Raw genomic sequence first — 11,346 nt, 5'->3', positions numbered from 1 at the left:
GCAATGACCTCAGCTAATTCCCTCAGCACTTTGGGGTGGAGATCATCCAGACCAGCTGATTTAAATACATCCAGTCCCTCCAGATATTCTCTGACTCACTGACCCTTGGCCTAGGTGCGCCTCCCCTGGGGCCTGAGGGGGGCCCAGTGGGGGGCTAATCTGGTCCCTGCTCAGGAAAATAGAGACAAAGAAGTTGTTAAATACGTTAGCTTTGTTGTCTGGTGTGATGACCAGATTTCCCAGCATGTCTTGCAGGGGCCCCACGTTACCTGGTACCTTCTTTTTGCCCCCTGTGTATTTAAAAAAGGACTTCTTGTTGTCCTTGATCTCGGTAGCTAGTCCTAGTTCCATCTCCACCTTGGCCTTCCTGACCGCCCCCCTGCATCCCCAAGGAACCGCAGTATAGTCCTCCCTGGTGATGGCCCCTCCCTTCCGTTAGCTAGGAGACAATCCTGGATGCTTTTGGTGAGCCATGGGGGCTTTTGTGCCCTCCTGCTTCCTTTGATCCATGTTGGGATTACTTCCCTTTGGGCTTGGAGGATCGTCTCCTTAAAGAGTGACCACTCTCCTTGGACACCTGGGATGGAGTCCAGTGTTTGAATGTTACAATAATCTCCCTGCTCCAGTGACATTACCTTAGGAAATACGACTAAACTAAATGTTACAGACTGCTTTGACTTGAGAAGAAGTATTACTGCTCTTTTTCTTCCCCTAAACCTCTCCAGTATAGGAAGATAAAATGGGGATGACTTTACAGCAGGGATATTGGACCTGGTGCTGTCAGTAGCTGCACTGCCAAACTTTGAAAATAAAATAAATGGTGAGTAGTTTTCAGCTGCTGTAGAAATAAAGACTTTGTTTCTCAAGTAATAAGCTAGGAATATTTCTAGCCATTAACTACCTATAAAAAATAAGCCAGCCTATTTCACACAGGAAATTATTCAGAAAAAGGCCTCAAATAATTTACACATTAAAAAAAATCTCTTTTAAAAAGTATTAAGCCAATAGGAGCAGCTTAGCTCAAATGTACCCATCCCAGATAATCCAGCTTCCACCAATATGTTACTGATCTGGCACCACTGAAGGAAAAAGGTATTTCAGGGATATTTGTGCAGCTGGGAAAGATTTTAAAATTTAAATTCTTAATGGGAAACTTACGAACACACTAGAGCTGAGCGAATATTTCATAATGAATAATTTATATGACAATAACAATAATAATACTATTAGGCTGCTGTAATTCATGCTGTGGCTAACAAAGATCAGTTCATATTATGAGGAAGGTGGAACCTTCTTTTTGACAGCTCCTTGTTACTCCACTGCTGCCCTAAAAGAGAGTTGGTTCATAAAAAAAAAATCTGGCCCAACACATAGAAACCTAATTGTTTTGGTAAAATTTCATGGCAGCCAGGGTTATTCACTACAAAATAGCCAAATAGAAGTAATTTTCTCCTTATGAAGTTATAAAATGTTCACTGTGCAGTGTCACTTTAGAAAGTTTCTTCCAAAAGATGGTTTGCCAGCTCACAGTTCGTTCAAAAAAAAATTTGTATTGTACATTTGTCAGGGATGCTCTAAGGGGTACGGAAGCTGACAGATTACAAGCAAGAGTTGACAGCTTCACTCCAGTTACAGATGATTAAAGACTGCAGAGGCCTGAGGGCGCCAATCTTTAAAAGAGGGCCACTAAAAATTCACCAAAGCACTTGCAGCCTGCGTATTTTACATAAGCTGGAACTGAGAACTAAGTACTGAACTAGGTAATCAGCCACGTATGCACTCCTGGAAGTGTTTAATATAAGAAACAAATGATGCTTGCAAAACACAGCTGAAAATCACCAAGGAAAATCTTACATACATGTTTGAATGGAAATGACAAGGCAATAGGTACAGTGATACAGTAGTAACAAATCACTTCAGGCCCTACTTTGTATCATGATAATGTGGCCCAGTGTTGTTTTGTCATTTCTTCACAGTTCACAATTCAATTGATCCTATGAGGGATAAAGTAATATGTTTCTGAATGAGTGTAGCACAGCAGAAAAACTAACTGAAGTAACACACATAGGATTTTTCTGCACTGTATAACTTGTAAACATAAGCAGGCTATAAAATAAAGATAGTATACATGGTAACAGTTGTCATCAGCATGCAAACCCCTAAATACAAAGTGAGTCACTGACAAAATACTGAACAGGTCAAAACTGGACAAACCCTGCAAAGAGAATATACCCAGAGCCAAGTCAGTATACAGGAGAGTAGCATGGACAGTATTCAGGGTACAGGAGAGTAGCATCATCAGGAACAGGCTCTTGAAACTTGGGAAAATATCAGCAGTCGCTGACCTCTTCAATTTAAAAACAACAATATGGTACCCTGCTGGCTAAGCCTTCTCCTGCAGATGTGTGCCTGGAGGTGTACTAAGGTGAATTTTCCAATTACCTACAATAGGGCTATTTTTGTAAATAAGGATACTTTTGTGTATACTTGTCTGCAGAACCCTGCTTGAGTAAGGGCTCCAGAACAGAGCATTATGATGACCTTAAAGCAGCATGTAGTCAGTGCTATATCATTACTAGTTAGAAGAAATAATCCTGGCCGAGACTTTCAGGTGTGCCTGGTGACATAAGATACTTCAATTTTTAAGACTCCAACTTGGGAGAGCCTGCTTAGGAGAGTGGGTGAGCAACACTTCTGAAATTGCACTCAAGACAGGAACTCAAAATCACTTAGCAATCATAAGATTCTTGATCCCTTGCATTTTTAAGCAAATATCTGAACATTTGCTTTGGACTGTCGCTCCAGAAACTCCTTGTCCAGTGGCTCACAACTGGGGTGCCACAAGAACCAGTTTCACCCCATTGCAGCAGCGATGGTGACTGAAGTGACTATGCTGTGGTACCCTCTTAGCCTGTCTGCTACCCACCCTTTTGCCTGCTCCCTGCCCTTCCCAACCCTTTAGCACTCACCACATGCTTCATGTGCAACTTAGTGCCTCATCCCTGCTGGCTAGGTGGCTCTGGATTCTGTCCATTAGGGACCAAGAGTCAAAGTTTAGGAGATTGCCCTAGGGTAAGTAAGGGAGGAACTTAATCCAGTGGTTCCCAGTCCCCTGTGACGTGGAGTCCCCATGTGTGGGAAGTCCACTGCTGTGCTTAGTGAACATGCTCTGGGCTAGACAGAACTAGGAGAGCACTCCCCACCAGCATCCTGAATGGGTGAATATAATATGACTAGAATGATATAATCAAATAATATTATATTAATTAATATAATTACAATGTGTATATTCAAATATTCACAAAATGTTAATATTAGGTTATTTTAATGGTGTGCTGTTGAAAAGTTTTGAAGGGGTGCCTTGAGTCTCAAAAGGTTGTGAATTATTGTTCTTCTTGTAGAAAATGTGTGCGCGCCCCTTTTTCTTTTAGAGAAGTTCCTCATTTATAACACTCAAATGTACACAACTACACATCCCGTGCTACCATGTCCACACTGGAAATATATGTCAGAAAGTCTTGCAATTGCTGAAGGTGATCATTTCATAGATAGCTAAAGTACCTTGTCCTTGATCACACACGCTAGGAGAGCTTATAATTGTGGCAATGTATTTCTCTAAATTCTCTCCCATATTAATTTTATGTGGTACGGAACTGTCTCACTACCATGAACAAAATGAAAATGTCTAAATATGCATGTACATAAAACCACACAAACAACTATAATAAAATACCGCAATTATTATTTTTTTTAATTACTGAAATCATTAAAGAATTTTTCTTTTATTGTTCTTAACAGGAGCTTTCCATTAACCAACACAACTGCATTTCACTTCCTTTACCTAAATTTCAATCTTGGTTTATTAACACCAGAGGCTTGAGTCTTTAAAATGTTGATTAAAAAAATCATGTGGTCTTTAGAATATTTTGGCTATGTGCTAATACTTAACAATATATAAAAAATTGTGACTGTGCCTTGAAAACAAGAGCAAGATACCGTATGTTAAAGGAAAGTAGTTTGTGTTTGTTATGGCTTTTTATCCAGTAATGGAAAGCTAATGGTTTAAAGTTCCAAAATGAAAGCTTTGTTCAAAGGCAGTTTCTTTGTATAATTAATCTTAAGTAATGCTTTTGCTATGTATTTTCATTTACCAAACTGGAAAGAAGACTTTAAAATGTAATCCACTTCTAAAGGAACATGCATAAGGTATGTTATTAAAGAAAAGAAATTTAAAAGCGTCTTTAGCTCCCTGTGATGTGAAGATGCTTGTAATCCAATTTGCACAAACTTTCCAACAGGACCTTTTCATTAGTTTCATCCTTTAGTTGGTTTTTAAAAAACAGATATTCGGTCTTAATTTTTTAAAACTGTACAAGTCAAGGAATTTGCTGATTTTTTTCCCCTTGTGAGCAACAAGAATCTCTTTGGACTAGTACTCTGTCTGGATATGTGTTTAAGTATATAAATAGATGGAAATGTCTGCATAGTATTATATATGCACATCCAAGAGATCCCCCTTCCTGGGATAGTATCTTCAGCATTCACCTTAACTAAGTATATACCGGAATCATTACACTCTGCCTCAGGATTTCAGCTTTTCTTAAAATAGTCAATAAAAATGAATAATAAGAGGGTAACAGATAAATTTGACATCACTGAACCGATTTCTCTTTTTACATAAAATAATGCTTGAAATTCATCCAGCAGAAAATTTTATGGATGTAGTAGACATACCGGCATTTTGAGTAAACTTGGAACTTAAAAAAAAAAGACAATGGAATGATTTAGGGAGTGAGTTTAGGAGAGGCAAATGTGTTTAGTTTGCACCATTTATTTCAAAATATGCATTCCCTTTTTTTAAAAAACCCAGAAATTCCAATGCTGAATACATGCCAATATTCCAGTTCAAACAGGGTGTTTAGCGGTGGCTCAGCACCTGTTTTCTTATCTACCTACTATCTACTAGTCCTGCTTGCTTGTAATCTAGATTTATGTTAAGTCTACCCTTTCCCTTCATTTACAAGGTCCTGGGACATTCAGGTAGCCAATCTGCCCTTAAATATGTCTCTTAGGAAATGGTGCTAATTAGTATTGGAATTTACAGCCTTCCATTTTATTGACTTGTCCTACTTTCTTCGATAATTAACTAATGAGTAAAGTAATGAGCTATGTTAGTCAGTCATGCTGTTCAATTAAACAGCAAATCAATTATTGAAAATAGTTTCGGACAGCTCTTATGTCGCCATGATATGTGTATGTGTGTGTGTGGGTGCATATTTAATATAAATGCAATTATGCACTAGATGTTACAATGTCAGTCTCTGTAAAGTACATCATTTATGAAGTCCTTTCTGGTGGCAGCAAGAAGTGGCTCAGCAGCTTCCCTGAATGCACATAGGTTGTCCACACTGCTCTTTTTCTTAATAATTCTTGAGTGTTTGGCCTTCATGGAGCGCATACCAGATATTCCTACAAAGGAGGCTCAGATACCACCTTAAAAATAAAGGGAATGGAGGTGGGATTGATGTATTCACGTGTCATCACAGCCATTAGACTTGTTCCAGTCGTGTGTGTTCTCTCTCTCTCTAAAAATGGTCCTTGAGCTCATTTGTATGACTACAGATGACCACTAGAGAGCAACAGACAAATATTACCATATTTACTTGCATATCACATATACCTTTCCCTACAAAAATTACCCAACAAAAATTGGGGTTCATGTCTGTGAGGGAGCTGATTTCTGTGCCAGAATAGAAGCATAGAGATGCTGCAACAGCTGCTGGAGGCTATACTGCCCTCTGGTCACATGCAGCAGGGGTGGAGTTTACTTTTCAGTTTCGCTTGCTCCCCTGGCTGCTCAGGGTTTCCTTCTCCCGCAATCACTGCCAAATTGGCAGAAGATTTTGGCTGAGAAGCCATGACTCCAAAACAATAATTTTTATTTTATTTTGCCTTCCCAAAACAAGGTGCATGTCTCATTTGAAAGTATGTGATACGTGAAAAATATGGTAATCTTAAAAGCTCTTTCTGTATCCTGCTCACAGCATATTTCAAGGTCAGCAATGAGCAAAACAAAAAAGTTAAGTGTTTTCCTCCACAAGGTCTTTTAATGCCCTCCCTCATTAGCTTTTTTTGATTTCAACAGTCCTCTTGTATATGGCACTACTGTCATACTGGAGGTCTCCACTATCCTCTTAATTTATATTGATCAAGCCAGGAAGAGGTATGGGGCTCAATGTGAGAGGAGGCACTCCACATGAACTCCTGTGAAGCCCTTGGCAGCTCATGCTCCCCAAAATAGCTATTCTGGACCTGACTTCTCTTCCAGGAACACAGCTGTTTTAGCTCAGAGAGGGTGGAGAGGTGGTTTTGGTGGTGCAAACACAAAGAAATTTCCCTCAGGATCTGAAAGAAATGCATTATTTCAATGGTTCCCAAACTCTGACCGACTGCATATTACCAATTTAAAATGATACAGCCTTAGTACCACCAGCAAATTTTTCATATACATAGGTAACAAACTATGTATTAAAATGGAGGCAGGGGCAGGGGCCCACTCGTGTCCCTGGGGTGTGCACAGTGGCAGGAGCCCACCCGTGCCCCTAGACAAGCCACCCAGGGCTCTGACCATCCCACAACCTGCCTTGGGGCCCCATTCACCCCAGGCCGTGTCCCTACCTCTGTCCCACTCCCTCCCTCACCATAGGGCCTTGATCTGCCTCCCTGTCCCTTCTCTCCCCCGCACCCCTTCCCTACCACATACTTACTTCCTGGGTGCTGCTCCACACACAGCTGGGCTGCATTCCTGGCCACCTGCAGCAGGCTGCAAGTGGGTGTTTGTGTCTGCATGCACCCCTCCTCCCCGGCCTTCCACTGCTTATGCACGTACCACTCACAGGTTGTCTGTGTACCACTGGAGGTGTGCTTGTCACAGTCTGGGAATCGCTACACTATTTTATTAATTCCTTAATATGTAAAGTGAAGCTTTGCTTATGGATTATCGGGGCACTTTCAGCTACAACTTTCAGCCTAGAACATTGTAAATTCAGCTCTACAGCCTTCCTGCCTCTTTGCACCCCTTTGCTTCCTACCATTTATGTTGTCTGATGGTTGCATGTGCATTAATGTATATTTTGAATTTCTCTATTGCAATCCAAGGCCTGAGAAGGAGGTTTTTGGCTTGCTGCTTCTTTTTTCTCTTTTGTTGGTGAGTGCTAAAGGAATTTGCTTTGGATTGAATTGATGCTTTTATAAGGTTCCTTTTCCAAACTCTGTTGAACAGTTACCAGATCAGGGCCAGTCTCTACTTGCTTATTTTTTCCTCTGATAATGAGATTAAAGGTGAGATTTTACTTACCTATCAGAAAAGATTACTTTATTTTAGCTGGGGTAGAATCAGGAGCTTGTGGACCTTTACAAAAGACCTGGGCTGCTTACAGATGAAAGAAAAAGTCCCAGTGCTGTACCATAAACTCTGCCTGACACTGTGCTGAGCCCCACGTATGCCCAGAAGAGACACTATGATAACTGGACCAGGCTTACCCAATGTCTGTATAGCTTGGGTGCTTTAGTGGGGCTTTAGTGGGGATTTTTGGCACTTTTATCTAATAGCTGATTGAATCAGCTATTAGATAAAAGTGCTAAAAAGCCCTGCTGTAGCACCCAATCTATACAGACACTGCAGAGCTGGGTCAAACTAATGTGCTTCTTCTGCATTCCCCCCACACACACCTTTCAGCACCCCTCTTGCCTTGAGTAATATATGAGTGCAGAGAATGAAATGGAAGAACCAATGACAGAAGGCATGTCAGGCAAATTTTTGGGAGTTAAGGCAGAGGGTATCAGACCCAAGGCAGACCAAAGTAACAATGGGAAGATAAAATTAAAAATGCTTTGGAAAAGATACATGAAGATGTGGTAAGGTGGAGGGAGATTGAGCAAGATAGGAGGAAACAGAAAGCTGTAGTTAAGTGGTTATAGGTCTCTGGGGCCTGAGAGACCAGCGAGAGCTTTGTTCGAATTTTTGTACAGAGCTACAGGTAGGGTTGTGCGGAGTGGTGTTGTAGGGAACATTTTCATGGTTTCAGAGAAAAAAAGTTTGAAAGGTGCAAAAGATATGAGATTGAAAATTCAAATTTTATTTAATTTTTTAGGCCAGTGCCTTGAAACTAAAGTAAGGCAAATACATCTGGGATCATAATTATCTTCTGTGCCACAGCTCTAGCTCAATGGACTCCTGGTCCATGGCTGGGACATATGAGTGCTATAGCAGTATGCATAATAGTAATATATAGCAACCTAAATGAAAGTGGCCTAATGGACAGAGAAGCAGGGTGCGCTCAGGGGAAAAAACAAAACAAAACAAAAAAGGCCCCTTATCAAGGTGCATAAATATAGAATTAAGCATATAAATTTAGGCACCAGAGTTTGAAAATATTGGCTTTAACCATTCAATCGAAACAAGATCTGTAAAAGAAACAACAAACCAAAACAAATCAAAGATAGTTTGAAAAAGGCAACATAAAGTTTTCATTTCTAAACAGTTTCAGTTCACTGTTTGTGCTCGTTACTGAGAATATTCAAGGAACACAAACATTCCCATATGAATTAAATTATAATTTACATATGAATTACATTAGAAATATGAGCTATACTAAAGAGATAATTAGTGCTGTCCCGGTTATGTGAAGGCAAACAAAATTAAGTTAGAACATTTTCAAAGCTAAGTTTTGTTTTGCCTTCTCAACTAAGCTGGTTTAATCAGTGATAATACCTGAAATAAATCTCCTAAATATAAAACAATCATACTGTGAGAAATGCCATTAGTAAGTCCTCTGTCTTTATAAATCATATGGTCAAATAGGACTACAATGTGATACTATGCTATACGTGTTTTGCTTCTGCTGAGTGCCAGTGATTGAAGGTGGTAGTTTCTGATATTTATAGGGAACAGATGTACTGTAGATCGGTGTCAAAATGCTGTTCCAGTGATGAGTAACAGGGAGCCTCTGAGGACCTGTGTATTGTGGGCTGTTGGTGTTTTGTTGTTGGTGGTGGTGGTTTTAAACCTTTTAAATGAAGGAAAAGGACAGAACTATCACAGGAAAATGCCAGTGCTTATATAGAGAGAGCACGGAGTGGGGAGAGAGCAAAAGGGAGAGAGAGATTAAAATACCAAACGGAAGCAGTCTACCTGTACGGCAGTGCCTCAGCTCCTAAACAGAGCTCTGGTTTATGAGTGCCTAGCCTAATGAGCTAAACTCTGGTGACCATAAAACTGAAATATAATTATGACATTAAAGATGCCTATATTTGAACTTAATTATTAATTAATTTAATGAGAGAATAGGAGGTTGTAAAATTGCTAATTAAATGGCTCTGTAAAACTGCAGACGGCAGAGGATTTACCAAATGATGAATCCCACAACAGTATTTGGGCTATATCAATATTCTATTAATATACAGTATGCCAGAGGTACTGGCTAGTATGCTACTCACAGTTAAGCCGATGTGACAGGCATACAGAGTGAAAAAAAATGAAGGACATAAAATCCCAAATGACAGCAACCTTGAAGACGTTCTCAGCCCCCACCTCCTTGGCAGTTACTGAAATCAGTTAAATAAACTCAGAAATTCAGGAGAAAAATCAATCTTACCATTGCAAATGTGAATAAATTGGCTTGAAGCGAATGACCCATCTAGGGTCTCATGCATTGTGATGTGTGGATCTGTGTTCGCGTGCAGGAATGGTCAGAGCTACTCTGAACTTCAGTGCAATTGGGAGGGAGGGAGTGTGTATGTGTGTTGCATGTACATGAAAAAGATGCTGAGCCGGAAAAAATAACTGTCCCTTTCTGATTGGTGAAATTAAACTCAAATTAACCTTCAGGGGCTCAGTCTGAACCTATGGGGGACAATTTTAGAGATTCCGACACTGCATTGTGAACATATGAGGAATTTCATTGTAGTGGATGATGGCAGGGCCATTTTTGATGACACTCATTAAAGAAAAGGGGGAAGCAGTGTGAGAAGATGTTTTTCCTTCATTATTTAACCTAATTCATATCCGATTGTCAAAAGATTTTTTGTAGCGATGTTGCACCCAGAATGTAGCTGAATATTATTGACCACAGGGATTTAAAAGAATGGGTATTGCTATATACAGTACTTCTATTTTGCATATGGGAAATATTAAAATAGGAAATGGGAAACAGTGCTATGTGATACATTCTCAGGAAGATAACTCTAAATACAGTACATGAAATGCTTTTAAACAGTTTTGTGAACCCTAAGAACTATTGCTTTTGTTACATCCCTTATGGCATAGCATTTTCTATACGACTTTAATTTTTATTTAAGAACAGCATCCTGATCTAGAAGAAGAGAAGTGATTTGACAAGAAGGCTCAGAAGCAAGATATCAAGAAAATATAGATTACATCTCCTAATTCAGATGAAATAAAACTTATTAAAACAATAACATTTCTGTTCCCCACTTCTGCAGTGTGGATGGATGGTCTTTGTGTTAAAACAGATGTCACAGAATTCAGGAAATCGAAGCTGAAATCCTGGTTCACTGAAGTTAATGGAAGTTTTCCTATTAACTTGAATGGGGCCAGCATTTCAGCACTGAGTTCTCCTTCCAGTTCTGCAGTAGATTTTCTGTGGGACATGGGCAAATTACTTAATTTATCTGTGCTTCTATTTCTGGTTTATATAAAAATGGGATTTATACTTTCCTATCAATTACTATTGATGTTTGAGAACCTTATGTAGAAAGTTCTGTGAAAGTATGAATTACTATTGTAATCTGTTTTCATGGTTGGGTAGAATTTTCAGAAGCACCTAAGTAACTTAGGGAAATAAATGTATTGACAACCTGCTTTATTTATTGGTTCAGGACAATGTTTTCAAAAGTGACTAGGGATTTTTGATTTCTGCCTTCTACAAACGTAATTTGGGGCACATTAAAGGCAGTGTTTTTCATGTGCTGTGTACTCAGCACTAGATGAAAATCAGGTTCTTTTCACATACCTCAAGTGAGGCATTCTAATATTGTGACAGCTTTCCATCACCAGTTACTTGGATCCCAGAGTAGTTGGCTTGTTCTAAGAACCTGAAGAGGACTTGTCACTTGTGCAAACCTTCACCAAAAATTAGAAACGATTTCAATCATTTTCTGTATCAGAGCATGCACAATTAATATATCATTAATATATCAATAGATAATATATATTACTATTACATCATGTCCTGAAGATTAATGGGTTAAAGCCCTCAGACTATGCACCTTACTAAAAATACAAGCAGACAAGTATTCAGAGCTCAGTGAGAGAGAAAGAAAGTC

The 11,346-nt window shown here is 39.4% G+C and overlaps 2 long non-coding RNA genes across 2 annotated transcripts in view; one reads left to right on the top strand and one right to left on the bottom strand.

The window, feature by feature from the left end:
- LOC109301340 overlaps window positions 1-1,347 on the top strand; it is a 4,375-nt gene extending 3,028 nt beyond the window's left edge. The window contains exon 2 of the long non-coding RNA XR_002098512.1: window positions 726-1,347. This is a non-coding gene — a long non-coding RNA (uncharacterized LOC109301340). The remainder of the gene's footprint in view (window positions 1-725) is intronic.
- The window catches only part of LOC109301333, a 16,116-nt gene extending 4,974 nt beyond the window's left edge, over window positions 1-11,142 (bottom strand). The window contains exons 1-2 of the long non-coding RNA XR_002098511.1: window positions 11,034-11,142; window positions 1,928-1,994 (exon numbers count right to left, since the gene is read on the bottom strand). This is a non-coding gene — a long non-coding RNA (uncharacterized LOC109301333). The remainder of the gene's footprint in view (window positions 1-1,927; window positions 1,995-11,033) is intronic.
- Between the last annotated feature and the right edge of the window lie 204 nt (window positions 11,143-11,346).

Source organism: Gavialis gangeticus, unplaced genomic scaffold, assembly GCF_001723915.1.
Source record: "Gavialis gangeticus isolate Ggan-Ray unplaced genomic scaffold, GavGan_comp1, whole genome shotgun sequence".
Classification (NCBI taxonomy): domain Eukaryota; kingdom Metazoa; phylum Chordata; order Crocodylia; family Gavialidae; genus Gavialis; species Gavialis gangeticus.
This window is presented reverse-complemented; position numbering and strand designations above follow the sequence as displayed.